Genomic DNA, 9,009 nt, shown 5'->3' with positions numbered 1-9,009 from the left:
GTTAAATTGTTGATTTGAAGCTTTCGTGACTGCAGTAATTCATATCCTTAGTTCTTTCGGTAAAGTCACCACCACGTTGAAGGGAAGCAATAAAATAATGAAATATATATAAAACAATTTTTTTAAAAAACACCTGATGACGACCGTTTGTGTTACGGTCGAAACGTGGTGAGAATTTTTTTTATTGTTTTATATATATTTTATTATTTTATTGTTTCCCTTCAACGTGGTGACTTTACTGAAAGAACTAAGATTACAGACCCGTGGTGTTTCGGCGGCGGTTTCTCACGCGAGCGACTTTAAACGTCACCTTAATTGGGCAGTTCGTGTTGAAGGATTCCTCACGTGGTTTCTCTTTAACATGACCAAACAATTTACGGATGAGTATTTTTTTTTTATTCGAAAAATAATTTGTCATCTTCCAGCGCCCCAACGCCCGCCTAGTGGACGAACCGCACCTGGTCAGATACTGCAACTGCACCGATACATTTTGACTTTTAAACTTTCGCGACTGCAGGAATTCATATTCTTTGGTTCTTTCGGTAAAGCCGCGTAGATAGAACGATAAAAAATAAACTCCCCCACGACGTTTCGATCGCAACACAAGCGGTCATCATCAGGAAAAGGGCTCACCACACAGAGACCCACAGACTCATTACACAGAGACCCATAGACTCATCACACAGAGACCCACAGACTCATCACACAGAGACCCACAGACTCACCACACAGAGACCCACAGACTCATCACACAGAGACCCACAGACTCATCACACAGAGACCCATAGACTCATCACACAGAGACCCATGGACTCACCACACAGAGACCCACAGACTCACCACACAGAGACTCACAGACTCACCACACAGAGACCCACAGACTCACCACACAGAGACCCACAGACTCACCACACAGAGACTCACAGACTCATCACACAGAGACCCACAGACTCATCACACAGAGACCCATAGACTCATCACACAGAGACCCATGGACTCGCCACACAGAGACCCACAGACTCACCACACAGAGACTCACAGACTCACCACACAGAGACCCACAGACTCACCACACAGAGACCCACAGACTCACCACACAGAGACTCACAGACTCATCACACAGAGACCCATAGACTCATCACACAGAGACCCATAGACTCATCACACAGAGACCCACAGACTCATCACACAGAGACCCATAGACTCATCACACAGAGACCCATAGACTCATCACACAGAGACCCACAGACTCATCACACAGAGACCCATAGACTCATCAAACAGAGACCCACAGACTCATCACACAGAGACCCACAGACTCACCACACAGAGACCCACAGACTCATCACACAGAGACCCACAGACTCATTACACAGAGACCCACAGACTCACCACACAGAGACCCACAGACTCATCACACAGAGACCCATAGACTCATCACACAGAGACCCACAGACTCACCACACAGAGACCCACAGACTCACCACACAGAGACTCACAGACTCATCACACAGAGACCCATAGACTCATCACACAGAGACCCATAGACTCATCACACAGAGACCCACAGACTCATCACACAGAGACCCATAGACTCATCACACAGAGACCCATAGACTCATCACACAGAGACCCACAGACTCATCACACAGAGACCCATAGACTCATCACACAGAGACCCACATACTCATCACACAGAGACCCATAGACTCATCAAACAGAGACCCACAGACTCATCACACAGAGACCCACAGACTCATCACACAGAGACCCACAGACTCACCACACAGAGACTCACAGAATCATCACACAGAGACCCACAGACTCATCACACAGAGACCCATAGACTCATCACACAGAGACCCACAGACTCATCACACAGAGACCCATAGACTCATCAAACAGAGACCCACAGACTCATCACACAGAGACCCACAGACTCACCACACAGAGACCCACAGACTCACCACACAGAGACCCACAGACTCATCACACAGAGACCCATAGACTCATCACACAGAGCCCCATAGACTCACCACACAGAGACCCATAGACTCATCACACAGAGACCCATAGACTCACCACACAGAGACCCACAGACTCATCACACAGAGACCCACAGACTCATCACACAGAGACCCATAGACTCATCACACAGAGCCCCATAGACTCACCACACAGAGACCCACAGACTCATCACACAGAGACCCACAGACTCACCACACAGAGACCCATAGACTCATCACACAGAGCCCCATAGACTCACCACACAGAGACCCATAGACTCATCACACAGAGACCCATAGACTCACCACACAGAGACCCACAGACTCATCACACAGAGACCCACAGACTCATCACACAGAGACCCATAGACTCATCACACAGAGCCCCATAGACTCACCACACAGAGACCCACAGACTCATCACACAGAGACCCACAGACTCACCACACAGAGACCCACAGACTCACCACACAGAGACTCACAGACTCATCACACAGAGACCCACAGACTCATCACACAGAGACCCACAGACTCATCACACAGAGACCCACAGACTCATCACACAGAGACCCACAGACTCATCACACAGAGACCCACAGACTCATTACACAGAGACCCACAGACTCACCACACAGAGACCCACAGACTCATCACACAGAGACCCATAGACTCATCACACAGAGACCCACAGACTCACCACACAGAGACCCACAGACTCACCACACAGAGACTCACAGACTCATCACACAGAGACCCATAGACTCATCACACAGAGACCCATAGACTCATCACACAGAGACCCACAGACTCATCACACAGAGACCCATAGACTCATCACACAGAGACCCATAGACTCATCACACAGAGACCCACAGACTCATCACACAGAGACCCATAGACTCATCACACAGAGACCCACATACTCATCACACAGAGACCCATAGACTCATCAAACAGAGACCCACAGACTCATCACACAGAGACCCACAGACTCATCACACAGAGACCCATAGACTCATCACACAGAGACCCATAGACTCATCACACAGAGCCCCATAGACTCACCACACAGAGACCCATAGACTCATCACACAGAGACCCATAGACTCACCACACAGAGACCCACAGACTCATCACACAGAGACCCACAGACTCATCACACAGAGACCCATAGACTCATCACACAGAGCCCCATAGACTCACCACACAGAGACCCACAGACTCATCACACAGAGACCCACAGACTCACCACACAGAGACCCATAGACTCATCACACAGAGCCCCATAGACTCACCACACAGAGACCCATAGACTCATCACACAGAGACCCATAGACTCACCACACAGAGACCCACAGACTCATCACACAGAGACCCACAGACTCATCACACAGAGACCCATAGACTCATCACACAGAGCCCCATAGACTCACCACACAGAGACCCACAGACTCATCACACAGAGACCCACAGACTCACCACACAGAGACCCACAGACTCACCACACAGAGACTCACAGACTCATCACACAGAGACCCACAGACTCATCACACAGAGACCCACAGACTCATCACACAGAGACCCACAGACTCATCACACAGAGACCCACAGACTCATCACACAGAGACCCACAGACTCATTACACAGAGACCCACAGACTCACCACACAGAGACCCACAGACTCATCACACAGAGACCCATAGACTCATCACACAGAGACCCACAGACTCACCACACAGAGACCCACAGACTCACCACACAGAGACTCACAGACTCATCACACAGAGACCCATAGACTCATCACACAGAGCCCCATAGACTCACCACACAGAGACCCATAGACTCATCACACAGAGACCCATAGACTCACCACACAGAGACCCACAGACTCATCACACAGAGACCCACAGACTCATCACACAGAGACCCATAGACTCATCACACAGAGCCCCATAGACTCACCACACAGAGACCCACAGACTCATCACACAGAGACCCACAGACTCACCACACAGAGACCCACAGACTCACCACACAGAGACTCACAGACTCATCACACAGAGACCCACAGACTCATCACACAGAGACCCACAGACTCATCACACAGAGACCCACAGACTCATCACACAGAGACCCACAGACTCATCACACAGAGACCCACAGACTCATTACACAGAGACCCACAGACTCACCACACAGAGACCCACAGACTCATCACACAGAGACCCATAGACTCATCACACAGAGACCCACAGACTCACCACACAGAGACCCACAGACTCACCACACAGAGACTCACAGACTCATCACACAGAGACCCATAGACTCATCACACAGAGACCCATAGACTCATCACACAGAGACCCACAGACTCATCACACAGAGACCCATAGACTCATCACACAGAGACCCATAGACTCATCACACAGAGACCCACAGACTCATCACACAGAGACCCATAGACTCATCACACAGAGACCCACATACTCATCACACAGAGACCCATAGACTCATCAAACAGAGACCCACAGACTCATCACACAGAGACCCACAGACTCATCACACAGAGACCCATAGACTCATCACACAGAGACCCATAGACTCATCACACAGAGCCCCATAGACTCACCACACAGAGACCCATAGACTCATCACACAGAGACCCATAGACTCACCACACAGAGACCCACAGACTCATCACACAGAGACCCACAGACTCATCACACAGAGACCCATAGACTCATCACACAGAGCCCCATAGACTCACCACACAGAGACCCACAGACTCATCACACAGAGACCCACAGACTCACCACACAGAGACCCATAGACTCATCACACAGAGCCCCATAGACTCACCACACAGAGACCCATAGACTCATCACACAGAGACCCATAGACTCACCACACAGAGACCCACAGACTCATCACACAGAGACCCACAGACTCATCACACAGAGACCCATAGACTCATCACACAGAGCCCCATAGACTCACCACACAGAGACCCACAGACTCATCACACAGAGACCCACAGACTCACCACACAGAGACCCACAGACTCACCACACAGAGACTCACAGACTCATCACACAGAGACCCACAGACTCATCACACAGAGACCCACAGACTCATCACACAGAGACCCACAGACTCATCACACAGAGACCCACAGACTCATCACACAGAGACCCACAGACTCATTACACAGAGACCCACAGACTCACCACACAGAGACCCACAGACTCATCACACAGAGACCCATAGACTCATCACACAGAGACCCACAGACTCACCACACAGAGACCCACAGACTCACCACACAGAGACTCACAGACTCATCACACAGAGACCCATAGACTCATCACACAGAGACCCATAGACTCATCACACAGAGACCCACAGACTCATCACACAGAGACCCATAGACTCATCACACAGAGACCCATAGACTCATCACACAGAGACCCACAGACTCATCACACAGAGACCCATAGACTCATCACACAGAGACCCACATACTCATCACACAGAGACCCATAGACTCATCAAACAGAGACCCACAGACTCATCACACAGAGACCCACAGACTCATCACACAGAGACCCACAGACTCACCACACAGAGACTCACAGAACCATCACACAGAGACCCACAGACTCATCACACAGAGACCCATAGACTCATCACACAGAGACCCACAGACTCATCACACAGAGACCCATAGACTCATCAAACAGAGACCCACAGACTCATCACACAGAGACCCACAGACTCACCACACAGAGACCCACAGACTCACCACACAGAGACCCACAGACTCATCACACAGAGACCCATAGACTCATCACACAGAGCCCCATAGACTCACCACACAGAGACCCATAGACTCATCACACAGAGACCCATAGACTCACCACACAGAGACCCACAGACTCATCACACAGAGACCCACAGACTCATCACACAGAGACCCATAGACTCATCACACAGAGCCCCATAGACTCACCACACAGAGACCCACAGACTCATCACACAGAGACCCACAGACTCACCACACAGAGACCCACAGACTCACCACACAGAGACTCACAGACTCATCACACAGAGACCCACAGACTCATCACACAGAGACCCACAGACTCATCACACAGAGACCCACAGACTCATCACACAGAGACCCACAGACTCATCACACACAGAACCGTAAACTTACACATGTGTATCCATCTTCATTAACATTAAACATCATAACACAATTCAGAATAATGTAGTTGAACTTGAACAAGTCTAATTTTAAAACTATCAAAGATACAAAGCATTCACTCAACCAAACCGAGTCGGCATTTGCTGTTGTGCTGGTGCTGGTGGTGATGGTGGTGCTGGTGGTGCTGGTGGTGGTGATGGTGGTGGTGCTGGTGGTGGTGGTGCTGGTGGTGATGGTGGTGCTGGTGATGGTGGTGCTGGTGCTGGTGGTGGTGGTGGTGCTGGTGGTGCTGCTGCTGGTGGTGGTGCTGGTGGTGCTACTGATGCTACTATTGTTGTTGCTGCTTGTCAGTGACACTAATAACGGAATGTTTTTAAAAGGAAACATTTACAGGAGATTGCCAGACCGGTGGAGCGGTGAGGTTGGTCACGAAAACAAAACGTGGCATTTATTTACTACTTTAGCACACTGGGGTGTTGGAGAGCAAACCCACAGTAGCTACACATTTAATTAACGCTCTTTCGCTGGTGATCACCACCAGCCATGTCAGGAGATTTGCCGGACTCTGGAGCGGAGTGGCCGGACTCGAGAGCACGGAGCGGCGTCTGTGCAGCGTTGAGCGTGGAGCACAGAGTGTCCAGCGTGGAGTGTCGAGCGTGGAGCGTGGAGCGTGGAGCGTGGAGTGTCCAGCGTGGAGTGTCCAGCGTGGAGCGTGGAGCGTGGAGTGTCCAGCGTGGAGCGTGGAGCGTGGAGCACGGAGCGTGGAGTGTGGAGCGTGGAGTGTCCAGCGTGGAGCGTGGAGCACGGAGCGTGGAGCGTGGAGCGTGGAGTGTGGAGCGTGGAGCACAGAGTGTGGAGTGTGGAGCGTGGAGTGTGGAGCGTGGAGCGTGGAGCGTGGAGTGTCCAGCGTGGAGTGTCGAGCGTGGAGCACGGAGCGTGGAGCGTGGAGCACGGAGCGTGGAGTGTGGAGCGTGGAGCGTGGAGTGTGGAGCGTGGAGCGTGGAGCGTGGAGCGTGGAGCGTGGAGTGTCCAGCGTGGAGTGTGGAGTGTGGAGCGTGGAGCGCAGAGTGTCTAGATGTAGAGCGTGGAGTGTGGAGCGTGGAGCGTGGAGTGTGGAGCGTGGAGCGCAGAGTGTCTAGATGTGGAGCGTGGAGCGTGGAGCGTGGAGCGTGGAGTGTGGCGCGTGGAGTGTGGAGCGTGGAGTGTGGAGCGTGGAGTGTCTAGATGTAGAGCGTGGAGCGTGGAGCGTGGAGTGTCCAGCGTAGAGCGTGGAGCACAGAGTGTGGAGTGTCGAGATGTGGAGTGTGGAGCGTGGAGCGTGGAGTGTGGAGCGTGGAGCGTGGAGCGTGGAGCTCACCACCGGCCCACCCGGCTGCAGACACAACCACAGAGCGGGTTCCAGGGTTAGCGACGTTCCGCAGAGTTTTCTTGCACCGCTAAAGACAACAACAACAATAATTATATTCATATTCTTAGCTCTTTCGGTAAAGTCACGTTAAAAGGAAACAACAAAATAATAAAATATATAACATAAAAATTCTCACGACGTTTCGACCATAACACAAACGGTCGTCATCAGGTGTGAAAAGCAACAATAATTATGGTGATGATTGTGTGTGTGTGTGACTGTGTGTGTGACTGTGTGTGTGTGGCTGTGTGTGTGTGGCACAGTAGGGGGCACAGGTGGTGCATCAGCCACTCGTCTCAGTCAGTCGACCCGTGGCACCTGGGTCTGCCCCGTGACCTCCTGCCAGCGGGCGTTCGACACTTCACGTGGCCTCAGGGTGCACATAGCCTGGCACAAGCGTCGTGGTGACGTCACCGCCACTTAGTGGCAAATGGCAGTTGTTGTTGTGTGTGACTGTGTATGTATGAATGTGTGTGCCTGTGTTTGTGTGTGACTGTGTGTGTGTGACTGTGTGTGTGACTGTGTGTGTGTGTGCATGTGTGTGTGTGACTGTGTGTCTGTGTGTGTGGGGAGCGATAGTGTAGCGGTTAGCGCTACGCTGCGCTATGAACCTGGCGACCCGGGTTCGATTCCCGCTCACGGCCAACACCAGTGACGATTATCTGAACCGGTCCCGGGCCTCCCCTAGGTCGACTCAGCCTCAAATGAGTACCTGGTGCGGTGTGTAAACATCGCCACTAGGGAGACAAAGGCGGTCGGGCGTGGTGCTGGCCACCCACCCCCTCGTGTACCGTTCCGGCCTTTATAGGTGCTCGCTAACAGCACTTGCCCCTCCAGTCTGTTAAGGCTATATGGGGGATCTTTGTTTTCTTTGTTTGTGTGTGACTGTGCGCGTGTGTGTGTGCTTGTGTGTACGTGCGTGTGTGTGTACGTGCGTGTGTGTGCGTGTGTGTGTACGTGCGTGTGTGTGCGTGTGTGTGTGCGTGTGTGTGCGTGTGTGTGTGCGTGCGTGTTCGTGTGCGTGTGTGTTCGTGTGTGTGTGCGTGCGTGTTCGTGTGTGTGTGCGTGTGTGTGTGCATGCGTGTGTGTGTGCGTGTGTGTGCACCGGCGTGTGTGTGGGTGAAAGTGAGTGTGGGTTGGCACAGTAGGGGGCACAGGTGGTGCATCATCTCAGTCATCTCAGTCAGTCACCCGTGGCACCCGCTGGGTCTGCCCCGTGACCTCCTGCCAGCGGGCGTTCAACACTTCACGTGGCCTCAGGGTGCACATAGCCTGGCACAAGCGTCGTGGTGACATCACCGCCCACTTAGTGGCGAATCGCCGTTGTTGTTGCAGTCCTGGGCCTCCCCTAGGTCGACTCAGCCTCAAATGAGTACCCGGTGTGGCGG

Source organism: Petromyzon marinus, unplaced genomic scaffold (genome assembly GCF_048934315.1).
Source record: "Petromyzon marinus isolate PM22_M1 ecotype Great Lakes invasive population unplaced genomic scaffold, UKy_Petmar_22M1.pri1.0 PM_G_Scaffold_24, whole genome shotgun sequence".
NCBI classification, from domain to species: Eukaryota; Metazoa; Chordata; class Hyperoartia; order Petromyzontiformes; family Petromyzontidae; genus Petromyzon; species Petromyzon marinus.
The sequence above is the reverse complement of the archived record's forward strand: the minus strand, read 5'-3'. Positions refer to the sequence as shown.